The 24,688-nt window shown below is 44.3% G+C and overlaps 1 pseudogene; it reads left to right on the forward strand.

The window, feature by feature from the left end:
- LOC138637930 (uncharacterized) overlaps window positions 1-24,688 on the forward strand; it is a 108,485-nt pseudogene that overhangs the window by 39,930 nt on the left and 43,867 nt on the right.

The following is a 24,688-nucleotide window of genomic DNA, read 5'->3' on the forward strand; positions in this document are numbered from 1 at the left end:
TTCACTTTTAGAGCCCTTTTTGAATATTGGCACCACATTTGCTATGCGCCAGTCCTGCGGAACAGACCCTGTCGCTATAGAGTCCCTAAAAATAAGAAATAATGGTTTATCTATTACATTACTTAGTTCTCTTAGTACTCGTGGGTGTATGCCATCCGGACCCGGAGATTTATCTATTTTAATCTTATTTAGCCGGTTTCGCACCTCTTCTTGGGTTAGATTGGTGACCCTTAATATAGGGTTTTCATTGTTTCTTGGGATTTCACCTAGCATTTCATTTTCCACCGTGAATACCGTGGAGAAGAAGGTGTTTAATATGTTAGCTTTTTCCTCGTCATCTACAACCATTCTTTCCTCACTATTTTTTAAGGGGCCTACATTTTCAGTTTTTATTCTTTTACTATTGATATAGTTGAAGAACAGTTTGGGATTAGTTTTACTCTCCTTAGCAATGTGCTTCTCTGTTTCCTTTTTGGCAGCTTTAATTAGTTTTTTAGATAAAGTATTTTTCTCCCTATAGTTTTTTAGAGCTTCAATGGTGCCATCCTGCTTTAGTAGTGCAAATGCTTTCTTTTTACTGTTAATTGCCTGTCTTACTTCTTTGTTTAGCCACATTGGGTTTTTCCTATTTCTAGTCCTTTTATTCCCACAAGGTATAAACCGCTTACACTGCCTATTTAGGATGTTCTTAAACATTTCCCATTTATTATCTGTATTCTCATTTCTGAGTACCCTTAGCGGCCACCGTTAAAAGGCGTATCGGCGGTCGCTAAGGGGTTAAGATAGCATATATAGCAATATTAAGGAGCGACTGAACGAAATGTTCTCCATGGAAGCCAGTTCATAACAAAACGATCATGGGCATGCGTCTCCCAGCTCGATAGTTCCTCCATTCTATAAATGTGGTCAATTTTGTTGAACCACTCACTTTGTGTTGGTGGGGATGCACTTTTCCAGTGGATGGTTATTAAATGTTTTGCAGCACTGAGCATCAAGGGTAAAAGGCCGTGCTTATTGGGTTTAAAATTATTTGTGGGGCACGAGAGGATGGCTTCAACCGCCAGTAGGTCAGTTTTAATTAGCTTTAGCTTCTTAAGCGTTAGATTTACTTCCTCCCAGAAGTCCCTAATCCCCACGCATTCCCAAAATATATGTGTATGGTTTCCCTGGGCAACCCGGCATCGACAGCACAAGTCAGAATCCGCTAAACCTAAGTGTTGGAGTTTGACCGGTGTCAAATGCCATCTGGTTAGTATCTTATATGCACTTTCCTGCAACAAAATGCATCGAGAGAACCCCCTGGCAGACTTCAACATTTTGGAGATCTGGTCCTCTGAGAAGCTGAAATTAAGTTCAGATTCCCAGGAATAAATAAAAGATGGTTTAAAGGGTTGAGAGGGGGCAACAAGTTGGTAATACGAGCGAGATATAATTTTATATCTAGCTGAGCCCGTTTTGAGCATGAGGTCCAGCCACGACCAATTCGACTTTTGAGGAAACCTTTCTCTAAATTCTGTAAGAATACGTTTAGTGTGGAGTTCCTGCAGAAAATTTTTTGGAGACTTCGTGGCATTGCTAGGCCAGATGTTGTTGTTAAGAATTCTACCTTCATAGAGGCTAGTGAGGGAATCCGTAGGGAGCTTTGACCATAAATTGTATGAATCCTTAAAATCAGGATTAACCAGATAGGGAATAACTGCGATGGGTGTTAAGGATGAAGGGAATGAGTCTGATAGAAGTTCTTTCAAAACTGTCCGTCTAACGTGGAGGGTAGCTAAAGTTATGTCATCCAAACCCAATGAAGTCGTTTGTTTCGAGTGCGACCACAAAAGTGGTATCCCCCCATTGTCCAGCAAGGCCACGTCAAGCATGTCCGACGTGCCCCTCTCCAGGCCAATTACTATTCTCAGCCATCTACTAAGGTGTATAGCTTTGTAAAATATATAGGGGTCCGGTAGTCCCAGACCTCCACAAGAAGCGGGACATGTTAACAATTTGAAAGGTAGCCTAGATGGCTTATTTTTCCATACAAATTTAATTATTGAGGACCTTATGTTTTTAAAGAATGTGAGGGGAAGACGAATAGGTACCATGCTCATTGAATACAATAGGATAGGCATAATGTAAGCTTTAAACACGTTAATACGTCCTATCCAAGATAAAGTGGGAAGATTGTATGATTTCATCAATGTTTCTAGTTTTTTTTATTAGGGGGGAGAAATTAGATCTGAATAGGTCTGTGGGGTCCCTAGTGATCCAGATACCCAAATACTTTATAGAGGATGTGGACCAGGAGAAGGGGGCTAGTTTTCGTAGAGTAGAAAGTTGAGTGGCTGATAAAGTTATATTAAGTGCTTCCGATTTTGTATTGTTAATTTTGAAATTTGAGAGTTTGCCAAAATGGTTGAGTATGTTGAGGATAATTGGGAATGCATTGAGAGGATTAGAGACCAGGAAGAGCAGATCATCCGCAAATGCCAGTGTTTTTATCTCTATTTTACCTATCCGTAATCCCTGGATCTGAGCCTCCTGTCTAATTCTCTGTATGAGAGTTTCGATGACCAATACGAACAAGGAAGGGGATAGGGGACATCCCTGCCTGGTACCATTGTTAATATTAAACCCGTCGGATAAAACACCATTCACCCGGACTCTGGCAGTGGGAAAGGAGTACAAGGAGAAGACCGCTGTAATAAACTGAGGTGGAAAACCAAACCTGTGTAATACCCTCTCCATATATCTCCAGCTTACCCTATCAAATGCCTTCTCGGCGTCGGTAGACAAGAGAGTAAGTGGCAAATTTCGCCGTCTAGCGTACATTATGGATTGAAGAGCCTTGGCCGAATTGTCCCTGCCCTCCCTCCCACGCACAAAACCTGCTTGGTCCGAGTGAATTATTCTGGGAAGTATATTACCTAGTCTAGTCGTCAAAAGTTTAGCCCATAGTTTCATATCAGTATTGAGAAGAGAAATAGGCCTATAGCTAGAGCACAGGTTGGGTTTATTTTAATTATTTGGATACTGACCTGAATAATGCTAAAAGGACACCTTTTTGGAGACACTGCCTAACAGAGAAGAACTATGAACATGATTTGCTCAAAAATCAGGAGCTGTCTGGTCTACACTCCTAGTCTGCACACTATGGCTATGTTCACATGTGGCATTTTTGCTGTGGTTTGTCTCTGCAGCGAAACTTATTCTCTTGGCAGTAAAGAAACTGCAGGTTTTGCTTGATTTTTCTTGCATTTTTTGCTGTCTTTTTGCCATGGTACATTTGTCTCTTGTACATGATGATAAAATATAGTAACATTAAAAAATCATATTCTTCTTCATAAGGCTTTGGCACAAAAATAAACACAGCAAAACCTGATGCCTGCCTTTTTTCAGTGTTTTTTCACCACCCATTACTTTCAATGGGTGAAAAACGCTGGAAAAACAAAAAAACACTGAAAGAAGTAGCTCTCTAGTCCGCAAAAAAAAAATAAAAAATCACAAAATACTGAGGACAAAAAAAAAAACTGTGTGCATAAAATTTCTAAAATCTCATTGACTTTGCTGGTACTGTAAAATGCAGCTGAAAATTTGCAATAAACAAAAATGCAGCAGCAGTGATCATACCTTTAATAAAAAAAAAAACTTGAACTGGACTTAGTCTGTACATAAATGATTAAAAGTCACGTCTTTTTTTTCAGTAAAGGTAAAATATTTCCCTAATAATTTACCGAAACTTTTTTTAAAGGGATTGTCCAGACATATGATAATAATGGCATATCTTTAAAATAGGTTATTTTACGACATGAGCTGATCAATCAGCAAAGGATCAACTATAAGTTGAATTTCCTGTGAATCACATGTCCCAGGGAATTAAAACACTGCGATTCACAAAAAAAGAATGCCCAATGCCATTTTACACCCCGCTGAAGCATCAGCCAGAGGGCTAATGACATTTAGAGAGGCAATGTTGGCTTTCCTATAATGTCCTGCAACTATAGAATCACATGGTTGTAGGTGTCTCGGGACCAGGGGCTCCTTCCTTGTCCCTAACACTAGGGGCGCACTAGCTCGTCCCATGTTCCCTGGATTATTTCTGATGGTGAAGACGCCGGGGCCACGTACCATGTCTTAGCTCCTGAATCCGCCCTCAGTCTGTAACCTTCCCTCACCCACGGAAGAGGGGAGTAGTAGTGTACCATAATACATCAACCAGACTAGCAAGGTAATATGAAGAGGGGTAACAAGAAATAACAAACATACAAATATACACACACATATAACAGAGGAATGTACCGGGGAGTGGAGGATGGGGTTAAACCAAAGTAGGATAAGAAAGGGAAATATCACAAACTCAAAACCAAGCAACAATCACAGCTAAATCCACCAAACGCCTTCTCCAATAACCACCAACAACAACCTCCAGCCATGTAGCATAAGCTAACTCTAACAATGAGTGCTAGCCAGGGCCCAGATTATACAGGAGTGGCTAACAGTGCACAGCTCAGAGCCTTAATGCTGGAAAGCTTCCAGGAGCTCTCAACTCAGCAGATTAACCCCTGCACTGCTAAAATAAAAGAAACTTACACCATTTAATATAGAGTTAAAGTGCTTCTAGTCTGTGCAGGAGTAGGAGAAATCAGAAATCAGAATCTGGCTTCTCTCTGTCGCAGTAAACCCTTGACAGCAGTCAATTATGGGGTCCATTCCAGCATAAAAGATAAGTGCTGGCCAAGCAATGCTATTTTATGCATTTGAAGTGAAGGGTTAGGAGAGCTGTTTCCATTTTCTGTTAGGTTCTGTCTATTAAATGGCCACAGTGTGAACACATAATTATGCATTGCACTTATACTAACATATGCTCGGGCTCATTTTTTTAACTTGTTCAGAAGCAGCACCGATGTGCAGCATCACTAAGCTGTGTGACTGTGAGTCCAGCACTGAAGTGAGATACACATTTGCCATAAGCTGCACAAGATCTGCCTTCGTCTACCTGGCCTCTCACTGTGCTGAATGCTCCTTATTCCTCCACCCCCCTCAATAAAGTTTAATAATCGTCTATAACCTGATTCCTTAGTGAGCTGGCTTTACATTTTGCTTTGCCAAAAATGGATTTCAACTATTTTTAATAAGAATACTTAATAATCAGATCAGAAGGTGAAAGGTGGAGAAGAAGTGGCTTATAGTGGAGAAATAAACATATTTCTCACATAAGATATATTACATTACATTACTGACAACAGCAACCCTTTAACTCTTCTCTCCTGCCCTGATAGTTTGTTACAATGTATCAGTGAGGTTACATTTGGTGTCCAGACTCTTTTAGCTTACAGAGGATTGCCTAAACTGGATACAATAGTAGCAAACCTTCAGCTGTAGGTGGAAATAGGCCTGCATGTTTTCCTATTCACTGAGAGCCAACGGAGATCCAAGAATGACTTATGTTAAAATCTTGAGGATATTAAAAAATATCTAAAGTGATGTAAAAGTTACAGAAATAGTGAAAATATCTATTAGTGATGAGTGAACGTGCTCAGTGACTGTGGCGTGCTCGAAAAATATGCGCTTGCATGTCTCGCAGCTAACAAACAGGCGATCCATGCATGTGTTGCAGCTGTCAAACTGCGGCGAGACACGCAGCCGCGGGGACTTGGACATATTATTCAAGCACGCTGAAGTCACTCGGTTAGCACCGGAGCATGCTCAGATAACACCTTATCCCAGCACGTTCGCTCCTCACTAGTATCTATACATTGTGGGGGAATCGGTACCACGGCGCAGGAAAGGAAATCCTCAATGATCTGACTGTTTCTTGATCTAGAGTGTAATGTGACGGATACGGGGAGGACGTGCGCCTGTAGGACCGGATACACATGGAACATCACTGTGTGCTACACCTATCGTCCCTGCAGCAATTCCTCCGCTTTCTGTTCATGTCTGATTATCCCGGATGACAATATTCCCTACTGTGAGAGTCCTCGAAACATCTCTGACTACAGAGGTAAGTCAGTACATGGCACAACGACCATCGGAGCATAAAACTATACTTTTTATCTAAAGGATTCATTGTTTAGGAAAAGGTAAACTGAGATTTAGGTGGATTTAAAGGGGTTGTCCACTACTCGAACAACCCCTTCTCAATCAGTATATTTCCCCCTTGTAAAATAATAAAACCTACACTCACCTCCGGTGCCGGCATTGTTCCAGCAGTGTTGGCATCACCTGATCTCCCAGGGATCACCAGTGGCCAGTAAGTGGCCACTTAACTCTCCCCTTCCTACGGACTTAGTTGACATCCGGAGAAATTTTGAGCTGTGGCTGCCCTGATTTCCCTGAAGGCGGGGTAAGTGAAGCGGTCGTTGGTTGGCTGCAAGGATTGCATGACATAACAATGTCAAGCGATCCTCGGGAGAGCCAGTGCCAACACCGCTGGAACAGCGCCGGCTCCGCTGGAACAGCACCGCAGATGAGTATAAGTGGTAGTATTGTACAAGGGGGAAACATAGAAGTTGAGACGGAATTGTCTGAATAGTGTACAACCCCTTTAACCTCTAATGGACTGGTCCATTTTTCATTTTTGCACTTTTCCTTCTATATTTCCCTTCCTCCAAAATATACATATATACAGTACAGACCAAACGTTTGGACACCTTCTCATTTAAAGATTTTTCTGTATTTTCATGACTATGACAATTGTACATTCACACTGGAGGCATCAAAACTATGAATTAACATATGTGGGATTATATACTTAACAAGAAAGTGTGAGACAACTGTGATTATGTCTTATATTCTAGGTTCTTCAAAGTAGCCACCTTTTGCTTTGATGACTGCTTTGCACACTCTTGGCATGCTCTGGGTACCACACGGAGCGTGCAGGAGACAGCGCTAGAGATAAGCGCTGTCCCCTGCATCTGGTGCTGAAGCGGCCATTCATATCTTCTTTCCAGCAGCGTTCGCTGGAAAGAAGATATGAAAAATCCTTTTTTTTTTGTCCTCGTGTTTAAAATAAAGATCCCTGTCGCCACCCCCCTCCCACCCCTACTGTAATAAGTGGCCCCACGTGACCGCTCATACAGGAGTAGGTGCGGCGAGGACCGGACGCTGCGAGGGAGCCGGGTGAGTATTTTATTAACAGCGGGGGGCGCACAGGGGGTGGGGGGGGGTTTGGGGACAGGGATCTTTATTTTAAACAAGGAAAAAAAAAAGGGGGGTTTTCATATCTTCTCTCCAGTGAACGCTGCTGGAAAGATGGAAAGAAGATATGCATGGCGTCTTCAGCACCAGATGCAGGGGACAGCGCTTACTTGTAGCGCTGTCTCCTGCACGGTCCGTGTGGTACCCAGTTGGCACACGGGCAGCACAAGGCTGCCGCACGTGTGCCACACTGATGTTCACGGTAAGCACACGGACACGGATAATTCCGGTACTGATTTTTCCGGTACCGGAATTATCTGTACGTGTGAGACTGGCCTAAGAGAGTGTATCAAAGTCAGACCTCAAAAATGATTATGGACCATCCATTGTACCTGGTATAACACAAGGTCTGTATGTTGATACATTCAAGTAAGATTTACTGACGACCTAAAGAATGACAGCCTCCAATAAACATTGGTTCAGGTTGCTTTGCAATATTTTTTTTTACATTTTTCATATACATCAACTTGTATTTTTTTTTTACTTCTCCAGTTGACATAAAGGGGTCAATTACCCTGAATGAAACCTTCACAGCAGATCTCCTAGACCCAACCTCGGTAAAGTACCAAGGGATATCAACCAATATAACTCTTTCCGTAAGTATCTCCCCCGATACCAGGACTTGTTGTTGCAAAAACGCCAAATTTGTGCCACCTACAAGGTAACCTTCTCACACTATCACCAAGGCAAAGTCGGGCATGAGGACCAGACCTAGGAAAGTTTTGATGGCTGAGGTGTTGCAGGTATGACAAGACACCATGTAAATTCATTAGTTGTCTACAATTTTTAATATACAATATTATCCTTTTGCTAAACTAAAGAGTTTTAAATACTATATTAGACATGTTCACATTTCTTAAAGGGATTTTCCATCGAAATTAATTTTTAAAAAAATCTGTTTAAAAGTATAACATATGTATGACTTCTGCTAAGTTGTTTTTTAGCAATATCTGTATAGCCGGGGCATATGCCAATGGTCCAACAGTATAGATTTTGCCTGAAGAATCTCACCAATTTGGCTAGGAGGGTTCATGCAAATTTACCCTCAAAGTGTCCGTTCTTGGGATCATTCCATGAGGATGGACATGAAATGTTGGGATTTTTTTTTTTGCTTGTATAAAAGTTTGGTTGCTCGAAATTCTTTTTATTAAAATATCCAGAATTGGCAATGTTATTCTTAAATAGTTTTATTATTTTACAATATGTGTTAATTATTGGACATTCCAATATAGAAAAAGTTTAATTTAGACAAATTAGGGAATGAAGAGATTCTAAAAGGCAACATCCTCGGGGTGTTGTTTGGACACTGTAGACAGCATAACCTAGAGCACCTGATGTCAAACCTCAAAGTGATTGATGTACCAACACCAAGAAAGAAAAAATTACACCTACAGTGCTCGGGAATCCCTAAGGAATCTTAAGATGTCCTCAGCCAGAGATAAAAAGGAGCTAGCAGAGAGGGACTTGACACAAAGCAAGACATGTGCCGGCTTCAGTAACCTCCCTAGTCAGAGCGGAAGGGCCCGGGCACAACGCACACGGCTTCAGCAGGAAGAGAAGTTTCACGTCATCGCTCCCATATTGCCAACATCATCTCAAAGTGAACCGTCCAGCACTCAGCAAGCCCTGTTGTACCTGCCATCAGGAGAGAACGGTACATGCAAAATGACAGACAAATCAAAAGGACATGAATCCAAGAGAAAGCAAGAGACACAGGAACTAATTCAGACAATGGCTCGCCCTCTCCCTCAAAAATCCCAAATAAGCAATGTCCCAGATGGGACAAAATAAAAGAATTGATAGAAATGAGAACAAAATCTACCAACTCTAAAAGGCAAGTGACAATATCACCATCGATCAATACTCTCTAAAAAGAGCAGATCAACACCCTGAGGTATAAGGTAGAGGATTTAGAGGACCACAAGAGGCGTAAGAATATCAAACTGATGGAGATCCCTGAAAGTGCACCACAGAGCAATTTGTTGAAATTTGTCAAGGACTTACTAAACAAAACTGTCCTTGATATAAAAGGCCTGGATCCCACAATCGACAGAATCTATTGCACTTAATTCTAACAGAAATTCCTAGGAACGTGATCCTAAAGACTCAACTTCTTTCTGACAAAAAAGACTCCTCAACTCTTACATGAAAGAAAATGGCCATCCAACAGCACCATTTGAGAAGATAAGAGTTTAGGAAGATCTTTCTGAAGAAACCATTTCACACTTGTTCACACAATGCTCATTACTTACTGATGAATTGGATAAATGTATTCATAATATTAAAATAAACCACTACTACTACAACAGGCCATCTAAAATGAAACAACATCTTAAACTTGGAAAAGTATGTAAAGACCACCTTTACAGATGAGGAATTGTCAAAAAGCTTTCCTTATACCCTACATATCAATTGCCTGCCATGTATTACACAAGACGCATTACAGAGTAGCATCTAGGTGATACTTCATACCTATTAAATTACATAAAGCCTTCTGAAAAAAATTCTACTGATGTTTTGGCCGTCAAAAAAGAGATTTTGTGGGAATGCCCAGCTCTCAATACCCTCCATATCAAAACAGATCACGACACTAACAAAAAACATGATAAAACTCTCTCGCAAAATGGTTCTTCTCTACATGATTCTTAAACACCTGCCAAAAATATCTAAATGATTCACTGTACATTGTAGTGCAGCGGTAGCACCCTATGCAGTGATGAGGCAGTGACCCAGCAAATTTCCAACACAAAAGTCTCTTTAATATTCAACTCACAGCATTAATGTCCAACTCACAGCACTACACAGTACACGATATCTGTTGTGAATTCTGTTGTCAAGCTCCCTCCTGTGGTCATGAATGGTACTTCGGCTGGTTCTGTCCATGGGCTTCCTCTGGTGGTTGTGAGTGGAGCTGCGGCTTCTGAGTTTCCTTCCACAGGTGACGAGGTTAATTCGTTAGCTGGCTGCTCTATTTAACTCCACTTAGATCATTGCTCCATGCCACCTGTCAATGTTCCAGTATTGGTCTAGTTCTCTCCTGGATCGTTCTTGTGACCTGTCTTCCCAGCAGAAGCTAAGTTCCTGCTTGTTTTTCTCTGGTTTGCTACTTTTTCTGTCCAGCTTGCTATTTTGATTTTTGTCTTGCTTGCTGGAAGCTCTGGGACGCAGAGGGAGCGCCTCCGCACCGTGAGTCGGTGCGGAGGGTCTTTTTGCGCCCTCTGCGTGGTCTTTTTGTAGTTTTTTGTGCTGACCGCAAAGTTACCTTTCCTATCCTCTGTCTGTTCAGTAAGTCGGGCCTCACTTTGCTAAATCTATTTCATCTCTGTGTTTGTAATTTTCATCTTTACTCACAGTCATTATATGTGGGGGGCTGCCTTTTCCTTTGGGGAATTTCTCTGAGGCAAGGTAGGCTTTATTTTTCTATCTCTAGGGCTAGCTAGTTTCTTATGCTGTGTCGAGTTGCATAGGGAGCGTTAGGAGCAATCCACGGCTATTTCTAGTGTGTGTGATAGGATTAGGGATTGCGGTCAGCAGAGTTCCAACGTCTCAGAGCTCGTCCTATATTATTAGTAACTATCAGGTCATTCCGTGTGCTCTTAACCACCAGGTCCATTATTGTCCTTACCACCAGGCCATAACTGTACAGGTGGCCATAAGTATTAATGCATCTCAATAGAGGGATAAGAGAAGTTCTGAGACCATTTTTTTTTTCTTTGCAGTGTGTTTTGTCTCTCTTTTCCCCTTTACTTCTGGGTGGTTCAGGATACAGGTGTAGATATGGACAATCAAGGTCTCTTCTCTTGTATGGATAATCTCACTGCAAGGGTACAAAACATTCAAGATTTTGTGGTTCAGAATCCGATGTTGGAGCCTAGGATTCCAATTCCTGATTTGTTTTTTGAGGATAGATCTAAGTTTCTGAATTTCAAAAATAATTGTAAATTGTTTCTTGCTTTGAAACCTCGCTCCTCAGGTGACCCTGTTCAACAAGTGAAAATCATTATTTCTTTGTTACGTGGCGACCCTCAAGACTGGGCATTTTCCTTTGCGCCAGGAGATCCGGCATTGCGTGATGTTGATGCGTTTTTTCTGGCGCTCGGATTGCTTTATGATGAACCTAATTCAGTGGATCAGGCAGAGAAAATCTTGCTGGCTCTGTGTCAGGGTCAGGATGAGGTAGAAATATATTGTCAGAAGTTTAGGAAGTGGTCTGTACTCACTCAGTGGAATGAATGTGCCCTGGCAGCAATTTTCAGAAAGGGTCTCTCTGAAGCCCTTAAGGATGTCATGGTGGGATTTCCCATGCCTACTGGTCTGAATGAGTCTGTCTTTGGCACTCAGATCGATCGACGCTTGCGTGAGCGTAAAGCTGTGCACCATTTGGCGGTATTATCTGAGCATAGACCTGAGCCTATGCAATGTGATAGGACTTTGACCAGAGCTGAACGGCAAGAACACAGACGTCGGAATGGGCTGTGTTTTTACTGTGGTGATTCCACTCATGCTATTTCCGATTGTCCTAAGCGCACTAAGCGTTTCGCTAGGTCTGCTACCATTGGTACGGTACAGTCGAAATTTCTTTTGTCCGTTACTCTGATTTGCTCTTTGTCATCCTATTCTGTTATGGCATTTGTGGATTCAGGCACTGCCCTGAATTTGATGGACTTGGAGTTTGCTAGGCGCTGTGGTTTTTTCTTGGAGCCCTTGCAGTATCCTATTCCATTGAGAGGAATTGATGCTACACCTTTGGCCAAGAATAAGCCTCAGTACAGGATCCAATTGACCATGTGCATGGCTCCTGCACATCAGGAGGATATTCGCTTTTTGGTGTTGCATAATCTGCATGATGTGGTCGTTTTGGGGTTGCCATGGCTACAGGTCCATAATCCAGTATTGGATTGGAAATCTATGTCTGTGTCCAGCTGGGGTTGTCAGGGGGTACATGGTGATGTTCCATTTTTGTCTATTTCGTCATCCACCCCTTCTGAAGTCCCAGAGTTTTTGTCGGATTACCGGGATGTATTTGATGAGCCCAAATCCAGTGCCCTACCTCCTCATAGGGATTGCGATTGTGCTATCAATTTGATTCCTGGTAGTAAGTTTCCTAAGGGCCGACTGTTCAATTTATCTGTGCCAGAGCATGCCGCTATGCGGAGTTATGTAAAGGAATCCTTGGAGAAGGGTCATATTCACCCGTCGTCGTCACCATTGGGAGCAGGGTTCTTTTTTGTGGCCAAGAAGGATGGTTCTTTGAGACCTTGTATTGATTACCGCCTTCTTAATAAGATCACAGTTAAATTTCAGTACCCTTTGCCGCTGCTGTCGGATTTATTTGCTCGGATTAAGGGGGCTAGTTGGTTCACCAAGATAGATCTTCGTGGTGCGTATAATCTTGTGCGTATTAAACAGGGCGATGAATGGAAAACAGCATTTAATACGCCCGAGGGCCATTTTGAGTACCTGGTTATGCCATTCGGGCTTTCCAATGCTCCATCAGTATTTCAGTCCTTTATGCATGACATCTTCCGAGAGTACCTGGATAAATTCCTGATTGTATATTTGGATGATATTTTGGTCTTCTCGGATGATTGGGAGTCTCACGTGAAGCAGGTCAGAATGGTGTTCCAGGTCCTTCGTGCGAATTCTTTGTTTGTGAAGGGGTCAAAGTGTCTCTTTGGAGTTCAGAAGGTTTCATTTTTGGGTTTCATTTTTCCCCTTCTACTATCGAGATGGACCCTGTTAAAGTCCAGACCATTTATGATTGGACTCAGCCGACATCTGTGAAGAGTCTGCAAAAGTTCCTGGGCTTTGCTAATTTTTATCGTCGCTTCATCAGTAATTTTTCTAGTGTTGCTAAACCGTTGACTGATTTGACCAAGAAGGGTGCTGATGTGGTCAATTGGTCTTCTGCGGCTGTGGAAGCTTTTCAGGAGTTGAAGCGTCGTTTTTCTTCTGCCCCTGTGTTGTGCCAGCCAGATGTTTCGCTTCCGTTTCAGGTCGAGGTTGATGCTTCTGAGATTGGAGCAGGGGCTGTTTTGTCGCAAAGAAGTTCTGATGGCTCGGTGATGAAACCATGTGCCTTCTTTTCTAGAAAGTTTTCGCCTGCTGAGCGGAGTTATGATGTTGGCAATCGAGAGTTGTTGGCCATGAAGTGGGCATTCGAGGAGTGGCGTCATTGGCTTGAAGGAGCCAAGCATCACGTGGTGGTCTTGACGGATCACAAGAATTTGACTTATCTCGAGTCTGCCAAACGGTTGAATCCTAGACAGGCTCGTTGGTCGCTATTTTTCTCCCGTTTTGATTTTGTGGTTTCGTACCTTCCAGGCTCTAAGAATGTGAAGGCTGATGCCCTGTCAAGGAGTTTTGTGCCCGACTCTCCGGGTGTTCCTGAGCCGGCGGGTATTCTCAAAGAGGGGGTAATTTTGTCTGCCATCTCCCCTGATTTGCGGCGGGTGCTGCAAAAATTTCAGGCTGATAGACCTGACCGTTGCCCAACGGAGAAACTGTTTGTCCCTGATAAATGGACTAGTAGAGTTATCTCTGAGGTTCATTGTTCGGTGTTGGCTGGTCATTCTGGAATCTTTGCTACCAGAGATTTGGTGGCAAGATCCTTTTGGTGGCCGTCTTTGTCGCGGGATGTGCGTTCTTTTGTGCAGTCCTCTGGGACTTGTGCTCGGGCTAAGCCCTGCTGTTCTCGTGCCAGTGGGTTGCTTTTGCCCTTGCCGGTCCCGAAGAGGCCCTGGACGCATATCTCTATGGATTTTATTTCGGATCTCCCTGTCTCTCAAAAGATGTCGGTCATTTGGGTGGTTTGTGATTGCTTCTCTAATATGGTCCATTTGGTACCCTTGTCCAAATTGCCTTCTTCCTTTGATTTGGTGCCATTGTTTTTCCAGCATGTGGTTCGTTTACATGGCATTCCGGAGAACATCGTTTCGGACAGAGGTTCCCAGTTTGTTTCGAGGTTTTGGCGAGCCTTTTGTGCTAGGATGGGCATTGATTTGTCTTTTTCCTCGGCTTTCCATCCTCAGACAAATGGCCAAACCGAACGAACTAATCAGACTTTGGAAACATATCTGAGATGCTTTGTTTCTGCTGATCAGGATGATTGGGTGTCCTTTTTGCCTTTGGCTGAGTTCGCCCTTAATAATCGGGCCAGCTCGGCTACTTTGGTTTCGCCGTTTTTCTGCAATTCTGGTTTCCATCCTCGTTTCTCTTCAGGGCAGGTTGATTCTTCGGACTGTCCTGGTGTAGATACTGTGGTGGATAGGTTGCAGCAGATTTGGACTCATGTGGTGGACAATTTGACATTGTCCCAGGAGAAGGCTCAACGTTTCGCTAACCGCCGGCGCTGTGTGGGTCCCCGACTTCGTGTTGGGGATTTGGTTTGGTTGTCGTCTCGTTATGTTCCTATGAAGGTTTCCTCTCCTAAGTTTAAGCCTCGTTTCATTGGTCCGTATAAGATTTCTGAGGTTCTCAATCCTGTGTCGTTTCGTTTGACCCTTCCAGCTTCTTTTGCCATCCATAATGTATTCCATAGGTCATTGTTGCGGAGATACGTGGCGCCTGTGGTTCCATCCGTTGATCCTCCTGCCCCGGTGTTGGTTGAGGGGGAGTTGGAGTATGTGGTGGAGAAGATTTTGGATTCTCGTATTTCGAGACGGAAACTCCAGTACCTGGTCAAGTGGAAGGGTTATGGTCAGGAAGATAATTCCTGGGTCTTTGCCTCCGATGTTCATGCTGCCGATCTGGTTCGTGCCTTTCATTTGGCTCGTCCTGGTCGGCCGGGGGGCTCTGGTGAGGGTTCGGTGACCCCTCTTCAAGGGGGGGGTACTGTTGTGAATTCTGTTGTCAAGCTCCCTCCTGTGGTCATGAATGGTACTTCGGCTGGTTCTGTCCATGGGCTTCCTCTGGTGATTGTGAGTGGAGCTGCGGCTTCTGAGTTTCCTTCCACAGGTGACGAGGTTAATTCGTTAGCTGGCTGCTCTATTTAACTCCACTTAGATCATTGCTCCATGCCACCTGTCAATGTTCCAGTATTGGTCTAGTTCTCTCCTGGATCGTTCTTGTGACCTGTCTTCCCAGCAGAAGCTAAGTTCCTGCTTGTTTTTCTTTAGTTTGCTATTTTTCTGTCCAGCTTGCTATTTTGATTTTTGTCTTGCTTGCTGGAAGCTCTGGGACGCAGAGGGAGCGCCTCCGCACCGTGAGTCGGTGCGGAGGGTCTTTTGCGCCCTCTGCGTGGTCTTTTTGTAGTTTTTTGTGCTGACCGCAAAGTTACCTTTCCTATCCTCAGTCTGTTCAGTAAGTCGGGCCTCACTTTGCTAAATCTATTTCATCTCTGTGTTTGTATTTTCATCTTTACTCACAGTCATTATATGTGGGGGGCTGCCTTTTCCTTTGGGGAATTTCTCTGAGGCAAGGTAGGCTTTATTTTTCTATCTTTAGGGCTAGCTAGTTCCTTAGGCTGTGTCGAGTTGCATAGGGAGCGTTAGGAGCAATCCACGGCTATTTCTAGTGTGTGTGATAGGATTAGGGATTGCGGTCAGCAGAGTTCCCACGTCTCAGAGCTCGTCCTATATTATTAGTAACTATCAGGTCATTCCGTGTGCTCTTAACCACCAGGTCCATTATTGTCCTTACCACCAGGTCATAACAGATATCCTGCGGATCACAGCCGGGAACCATATCCTCCACTTTACAGCCGATAAACACGCCAGTCCACCTCCGAGACCAGTTGCCGTGGGCGACTGCACCGCTGTGTATGTTGTGGGTACCAGGCCCCTGAGCTGCCTTGTCTGCTTGGCTTCATTGCCTGTGTTGCCTTACACAGCTGGAGCTCTGCAGAGCCTTCTGCTCTGTATCCCTCCAAACAGCAGACTGACAATGACTCTGAACCTGACACACCCAAACCCTATAGTGAAGGGTTTTTAACTGGAATCTGTGGCCTTCAGCCACATGGAAAACCCAGCCAGGAATGAAACGGACTGTACGACTACCATCCTGCAGTCTGTTTCAAAACACAAAAGCCCAGAGCAGGTTTTCCCTGAACCTGCCTTGGACAAACAGCATGTCCAAGACCTATACTCACTTTCTTTTTATTCTGCATTTCAATCACAGCTACGCCTGGGACTGCAATGTACTCCCATGGCCGTAACACACCTCCGTGTGCATCCTGGGGGGAACACACAGCGACCCCTACATGTAACACTGGTCCCTGCCTCACATATTCCCCCCTTTGTTCAAACCTGTGGGGTTGAACACTTGTCATTCCACATGGGCACGTGACAGGGCATCCGCATGACCCTGTGACATCACCGCCCATCTCTGTACTGAGAAACCAAAGTAGGGACCGGAACCATCTGTTGACGCATGCATCCCTCCCCTTTGCGTTTTTCCTCCATACTTCGCTACCCAACCAACCACTTCCCTTTTCTCCATTGCAGACTACATGCCCACTTTCCTGACTAACAGTAGATTTGGGCCAGTTTTGGGTGGTCTCGACTTTATTTAATATGGGTTCACTAACCCTGCAGCTCATCCCGTGACCTAAGTACCTGCCTTTTGGCACTTAGTACCGTTTCCTGCATACCCTCCATGCCTCAGTGACTATGTCACGCTTAAACCATGTCGCACCCGAACCCAAGCCTCCCAACACTGCTGTCTAGCTGTCAATTCTTTTTACCCTGACCCCCGGCCACATCCTTGGCCAATGCCAGAGGGTTCCTCGTGCGCACGTCCCTAGTCATCTCTATGACCATGCACTCCCGGTTCCTTCGGGCTTTTTTTATTCTCGCGTTTCTGCGTGGGTCCTGGGAACTGAGCTGTCCCGAACTTACCAGAGGACATTTCCAGCTCGTGGTGTGGTGGGGTCTCCCTGACTTCTCCTGCCACAACCTCTAGGGGGAACCTATCGGGGTTACACTCTGTCACTAGGTTGGCGACCCTTATGGCAGGTACCCCTGACGGGATCTTTGAGTTCTACACCGGACACAACATTTATCTTGGCAGGATTGACCCTGGGCTCCCACAGAGACCAGAACAGTGCCATATGGAAGGGTCTTCACATGTTTAATGTCCCCACATGGTGTGGAAAAATTAACCTCCGCAGTCGGGTATTCTCAGCTTTCCCCATGGATACTCATCACCTCCACTTTCCATCCTTTGGGGTTGTCCCCGGCAATAAAGGACCCATGGACCAAAGTCACTATGCACCCCGAGTCCAGGAGAGCCTCTGTTTGGTACCCGTTCACGAGTACCTGGCACAGATAGGCATCGCTGTCTGTAGTGCTCGTAGTGGTGGTACAGACTGACTGGCCATACATAGACATCCGGCGAGCATACATGCAGTCCATGGGCTCAGATATTTGGTTGCAGTTGGTAGCCACATGTCGAGGCCCTTGGCACCACCAACATTTAATCGCTGCGGCACGACTACACTTTGGAGCCGCTCTAGGGAAAACGGGACTTTCGTCACCCTCACTTTGGGTTACCCCCTCATCACAGGCTCGGTCCTAGTTAGCCCCAACAGAGGTTTGTGGAATATTCCCATGCTTCTGTACAAAGTCCTGAGTGGCTGTATACCGCTCAATCCAACTTATTAGCTGGTCCAGAGTGCCCAGGTCCCCTGCACACCCAATGCTGCATGGTGGCCGGCAAAGCCCTCGCCAGCCGCTCCACCATCACCCTCAACAAACTGCGATAAGGCTATATCAATGGAAAAATTAAAAAGTTATAGCTCTCAGAATAAAGCGATGCAAAGATAATTATTTTTTCTATAAAATAGGTTCTTTTGTATAAAAGCGCCAAAACATTAAAAAAGATAGAAATGTGGTATCGCTATAACGTACTGACCCAAAGAAGAAAACAGCCTTATCAATTTTATCAAACACGGAACAGCATAACCCCACCCCCGCCGCAAAAGAAATTCCTGAATTTCCTTGTTTTTGTTCATTTTGTCTCCTAAAAATTGGAATAGAAAGCAATCAAAAATGTTATGTGCCCGAAAATTATACCAATAAAAACGTCAAATCATCCCGCAAAAAACAAGACCTCACATGACTCTGTGGGACAAAATATGGAAAAATTATGGCTCTCAAACTGTGGTGATGAATAAACTATTTTTTACAATAAAAAGCATCTTTTAGTGTGTGACAGCAGCCAAACATAAAAACCCGATATAAATCTGGTATCACTGTAATCGCACCAACCCCAAGAATAAAGTTGCCTAATCACTTATACTGCATGAGAAATGGCATAAAAAATAAATAAAATCATTTGTTCACATGCTGATTTTTTTCATTCTGCCTCCCAAAGATCGCAGTAAGGCTCAGCGCACATTTATCATGCGCTCTGTGCTGAGGGCTTAGGGTGGTTTCACATTTGCGTCTCTGTGCACAGCGTATCATCCGCACAGATCCGCATACATCATGCGTACCTATCTTTAACATGGCGAATGCAGGGACATGCGTTTGCATCAGTTCGCGTGCGTCTGCTTACATATGCATCATTTCTCGGTGTGCATTTTTTGATTAGTCAAAAATCCGTCAAATATGTGCAGGCATGCAGATGAGTGCATTAAAAAACGCATTACTGTCTATGGGACCGCATGCGTACGCATGTCCTTGGGTACGCATGCGTTCGATGCGCTTGCGTATTCACGCTGCGCATGTCCGGGACACGCCCATTGAGACACGTCCTCCTGGAAATATTGAACGCATGCGCATAAAAACGTAAATGCAGGCAAAAACCGCATACAAACGCATGCACATGCAGCTGGTTTTTTTCCGTCATGTGTAAGCTAATGTGGATAAAAAACGCTGCGTAAGCATGCATTTGCAAGCGTTTTTGCAAGCGTTTGCGCATGCAGATGATGTGCTGCGCACATATACACAAATGTGAGCTTCACCTTACACTGTGGTTTCCGTGCAAATCTCTGAAATACAGTATGTAAATCAGAAGGAACCCCAGGCAGAAGATTCCTTATAGTGAGGCAGATGGAGGCACTATGGATGCCGTCTGACCTGTGATCCGGCGGTGTACATCTTTTTAGGATTGCAGAAAACTGCCGTTGGCCACAATTCTGTGCACTTCTGAAAAAAAGGCCAAACGGAGTCCAGAGTAACTCTGCTGCCTCATTATAATGAATGGATCCCCCGGGGGTTTCATCTGAATCACGTTACTCAGAGATTTAGATGAAAACCCCAAAGTAAGTGCTCAGCGTAGAGCGCCGGATAAATGTGATCCCAAACATTATATGAAATGTTCCCAATAAAAGCTTCTCAATCCACAAAAAAGCAAACCCTCACTCAGGTCTGTCATCTGTTAATGGAAATATAGGGGCTTCCATGCCCTCTCCCTTCTGAAACCCACAGTGTGCCTAAACAAACTTACTAATCATCTCTCATATCCTCCCTGGCTCACAACCCTAAATAGCGTTTAAACCGTTTCAATTCTCTACTCCGTCCCCCAGCACATCCCCCCACTCCTCTCATTTCTGCTGAAGACTTTGCCTCTTTCTTTAAGCAGAATATTGATGATATCAGAGAAAGCTTTGCCCCGCAGCCCCCAATGCCCCTCTTAGCTGCTCAACCCTGTCCCTCCAAAACCAACTTCTCCACCATGACAGAAGATGAGCTCTCCACCCTCCTGTCAAGATTGTATCTCACCACTTGCACGCTTGACCCGCTCCGGTCCCACCTCATCCCTAACCTCCCCACAGTCTTCCTCACAACCCTAACACACCCCTCACTCACAACTGGTGTCTTCCCCTCATCCTTCAAGCATGCCTCGATCACACCGATCCTCAAAACGCCCTCCCTCAACCCATACTCTGTGTCTAGCTATCGCCAAATATCTCTTCTCCTTTATGCCTCAAAACTACTGGAACAGCATGTCCATCTTGAATTGTCCTCCTTACTCTCCTCCTGCTCCCTCTTTGACCGGTTACAATCTGGCTTCCGACCTCATAACTCAACAGTAGCTACCCTAACTAAAGTCACCAACGACCTACTAACTGCTAAGAGCAAGCAACACTACGCTGTCCTCCTTCTCCTGGACCTGTTTTCTGCCTTCGACACTGTCGACCATTCCCTCCTGCTACAAATTCTCTCATCTCTTGGTATCACAGACTTGGCCCTATCCTGGATCTCGTCATGTCTAACAGACCGAACATTCAGTGTTTCCCTCTCTCACACCACCTCCTGACCTCGCCCCCTGTCTGTCGGTGTTCCCCAAGGCTCAGTCCTAGGGCCCCTGCTCATCTCCATCTACACCTTCGGCCTGGGACAGCTAATAGAATCCTCACATCCTTACTGACCAAAATTCCACAATGTCTGTCTGCTATTACAGCTTTCTTTTCTGCTCGTTTTCTAAAACTGAACATGGACAAAACAGAATTCATCATCTTTCACCCATCTCACTCTGCCCCTTCACGAGATATATCAATCAATGTCAATGGCTGCTCACTTTCCCCAGTCCCACATGCTCGGTGCCTCGGGGTGATCCTCGACTCTGCCCTCTCTTTCAAGCCTCATATCCAAGCACTTGCCTCCTCCTGCCATCTCAAACTCAAAAATATTTGTCGGATCCGTGCATTTCTTGACCATGGAACCACAAAAACGCTAGTGCACCCCCTTATCATCTCCCACCTCGATTACTGCAACCTCCTACTCCCTGGCCTCCCCTCTAGGACTCTGGCACCACTTCAATCCATCCTACACTCTGCTGTCCGACTGATCCAACTGTCTCCTCCTTATTCCCCAGCCTCTCCTCTCTGCCATGCCCTTCACTGGCTTCAAATTATCCAGAGGCTCCAGTTCAAAACCCTAACTATGACATACAAAGCTATCCACAACCTGTCTCCTCCATACATCTGTGACATGGTCTCCTGGTACTTACCCACACGCAACCTTCGATCCTCTCAAGATCTCCTTCTCCACTCCCCTCTTATCTCTTCTTTCCACAACTGCATGCAAGACTTCTCCTGTGCCTCCCCCATACTCTGGAACTCTTATCCCAACACATCAGAATCTCGCCTACCATAGAAATCTTCAAAAAGAACCTGAAGACCCACCTCTTCTGACAAGCCTACAAGCTGCAGTGTTCCTTTGTCTGCTGAACCGCCACACGACCAGCTCTACCCTCTCCTAGTGTATCCTCACCCATCCCCTGTAGACTGTGAGCCCTCGCGGGCAGGGTCCTCTCTCCTTCTGTACTTGTGTGTGCCTTGTTTTGCTCATGCTTATTGTACTTGTCTATATCTGCCCCTTTCACATGTAAAGTGCCATGGAATAAATGGCGCTATTAAAATGTATAATAATAATAAACCACCTATTGCGTCCACGTTTGGCATTTCTGAAGTGTTGCGATCCCACCAAACTTACAGGGCATGCCTCCTGAAGCACCGATTGGGCATAAGGTACTGGTGACTGCAACATACTGGTGACTTCAATGTACTGATCACTACAGCGTACTTGTCACAACAATGGCAATTTCCAATTTTCATTCGGCAACATTTATTGCTGCTTATTTCCTGGAAAATGCCCATGGAATCAAAATCGTCACTACAGGTGTAGATAACTTCCCCAAGGGGTATAATTTCCAAAATGGGGTCACTTGAGAGGTGATTCTGCTCTTCTAGCAATTAGGGGCTCTGTATATGGTGTCCGCAAACTTTTCTAGGAAAATCTGCCGTCCAGGAGGCAGTGTTCCATTCCTCCCGAGACTCTCCGTATGGCTAAGTAATACTGTACAGCCACATATGGGGTATTGCCACGTTCAGTAGAAATTGTGGGACACATTTTGGTGCCATTGTTACCCACTTCTTCTGTGAAAATGTAAAATCTGGGGATAAAATAAAATGTTGGTGGTAAAAATTTAGTTATTTTGTTTTCACTGCCCAATGTTATAAAATTCTGCGATTCCCTCCCCCCCCCCTTCTCGTGGTGTCAATATGATCACTGCACCCCTAGATGAATTCTTTGGGGAGTGTTGTTTGTAAAATGAGTTCACATATAGGGTGTTTCTGTTGTTGTGGCACCTTAGGGGCTCTGAAAAGGAGACATGGCACCCTCAAACCATTTCAGCAAAAGCTGAACTCCAATATGGCGCCTCTCCCCTTCTGAGCTTTGCTCTGTGCCTCAAAAGTAGTATTCCCCCACATATGGGGAATCGGCGTACTCAGGAGAAATTGCATAACAAATTTTATGGTGCAATTTCTCCTAATATCCTTAAGAAAATGCAAAATTTGGGGCTAAAATAACATTTTTGTGAGGAAAATGTGATTTTATTATTTTCACAGCTCAACCTTATAAACTTCTATGAAGCACCTGGGGGTTGAAGATTCTTACCATGCATCTAAATATATTGCTTGAGGTGTCTAGTTTCCAAAATGGGGTCACTTGTGGGGGTTCTTCACTGTTTAGGCACATCAGGGGCTCTCCAAATGAGACATGACATTCGCTAATAATTTCAGGAAATTTTACATTCAAAAAGTCAAATGATGTTCCTTCCCATCCGAGCCCTGCCATGCGCCCAAACAGAAGTTTTCTCGCTCATATGGGGTATCGGCGTACTCAAGAGATATTGCACAACAAATTGTATGATGCAATATCTCCTGTTACCCTTATGAAAATGCAATATTTTGTGCTAAAAACATATTTGTGGGAAAAATTTGATTTTCTTTAATTTTTACAGCTCAACGATATAAACTTCTGTGAAGCACCTGAGTGTTCGATGTGCTCAACACACATCTAGATCAGTACCCAGAGCCGTCTAGTTTCCAAAATAGTGTCAATTGTGGGGGATTTTCACTGTTTAGGCACATCAGAGGCTCTCCAAACACAACAATTGTTCCAGCAAATTTTGCATTCAAAAAGTAAAGTGGCGCTCCTTCCCTTCCGATCTCTGCCGTGCATCCAAACAGTGGTTTTCTCCCTCATATGGGGTATCAACATGCTCAGGAGAAATTGCACAACAAATTTTGTGGTCTATTTTTTTCCTGTTAGGCCGGCGTCACACTCAGCATATGCAAATACGGTCCGTATATTACGGCCGTAATACGCTGAAAAGTCCCGAAAATAGTGGTCCGTAGCTCCTCCGTAGGCAGGGTGTGTCACCGTTTTTTGCGCATGGCATCCTCCGTATGTAATCCGTAAGGCAGCCGTACTGCGTGTTTTTATCGCAGGCTTGCCAAACCGACATACGCCTATACAAGGGATCCATGTGTTAAAAAAAAAATAAAAACATATATACTGTCTATATATATATATATGTCAGTAGACACATATATATATATATATATATTACTAGATTGTGGCCCGATTCTAACGCATCGGGTATTCTAGAATATGCATGTCCCCGTAGTATATGGACAATGATGATTCCAGAATTCGCGGCAGACTGTGCCCGTCGCTGATTGGCCGAGGCAACCTTTATGACATCATCGTCGCCATGGCAACCATTATGACATCATCGTCGCTGTGCCCGTTGCTGATTGGTCGAGGCCTTGCGGCCTCGACCAATCAGAGACGCGGGATGTCTACGTCCTTTATGACATCATCGTCGCTGTGCCCGTCTCTGATTGGTCGAGGCCGTGCGGCCTCGACCAATCAGAGAGCCGGGATTTCCAGGACAGACAGACAGACAGACAGACAGACAGACAGACGGAAAGACCCTTAGGCAATTATATATATAGATTCCTTCATACAGCGCGAGATAGCAAAAAGCCGGTAATTCAATTACCGGCTTTTGCTTTCTCCTTCCTCAAACCCGACATGATATGAGACATGGTTTAGATACAGTAAACCATCTCATATCACCATTTTTTTGCATAATCCACACTACTAATGTTAGTAGTGTGTATCTGCAAAATTTGGCCGTTCTAGCTCTTAAAATAAAGGGTTAAATGGCGGAAAAAATTTGCGTGGGCTCCCGCGCAATTTTCTCCGCCAGAGTAGTAAAGCCAGTGACTGAGGGCAGATATTAATAGCCTGGAGAGGGTCCACGGTTATTGGCCCCCCCCTGGCTAAAAACACCTGCCCCCAGCCACCCCAGAAAAGGCACATCTGGAAGATGCGCCTATTCTGGCACTTGGCCACTCTCTTCCCATTCCCGTGTAGCGGTGGGATATGGGGTAATGAAGGGTTAATGCCACCTTGCTATTGTAAGGTGACATTAAGCCTAATTAATAATGGAGAGGCGTCAATTATGACACCTATCCATTATTAATCCAATTGAATGAAAGGGTTAAAAAAAAACACACACATTATTAAAAATTATTTTAATGAAATAAAAACAAAGGTTGTTGTAATATTTTATTTAACGCCCAATCCAATCACTGAAGACCCTCGTTCTGTAAAAGAAAAAACATAATAAACCAACAATATACTTACCTTCTGCAGATCTGTAAAGTCCAACGATGTAAATCCTTCTGAAGGGGTTAAAACATTTTGCAGCAAGGAGTTCCGCTAATGCAGGCTGCTACTTGCTGCAAAACCCCGGG

This window comes from Ranitomeya imitator, chromosome 5 (assembly GCF_032444005.1).
Source record: "Ranitomeya imitator isolate aRanImi1 chromosome 5, aRanImi1.pri, whole genome shotgun sequence".
NCBI lineage: Eukaryota > Metazoa > Chordata > Amphibia > Anura > Dendrobatidae > Ranitomeya > Ranitomeya imitator.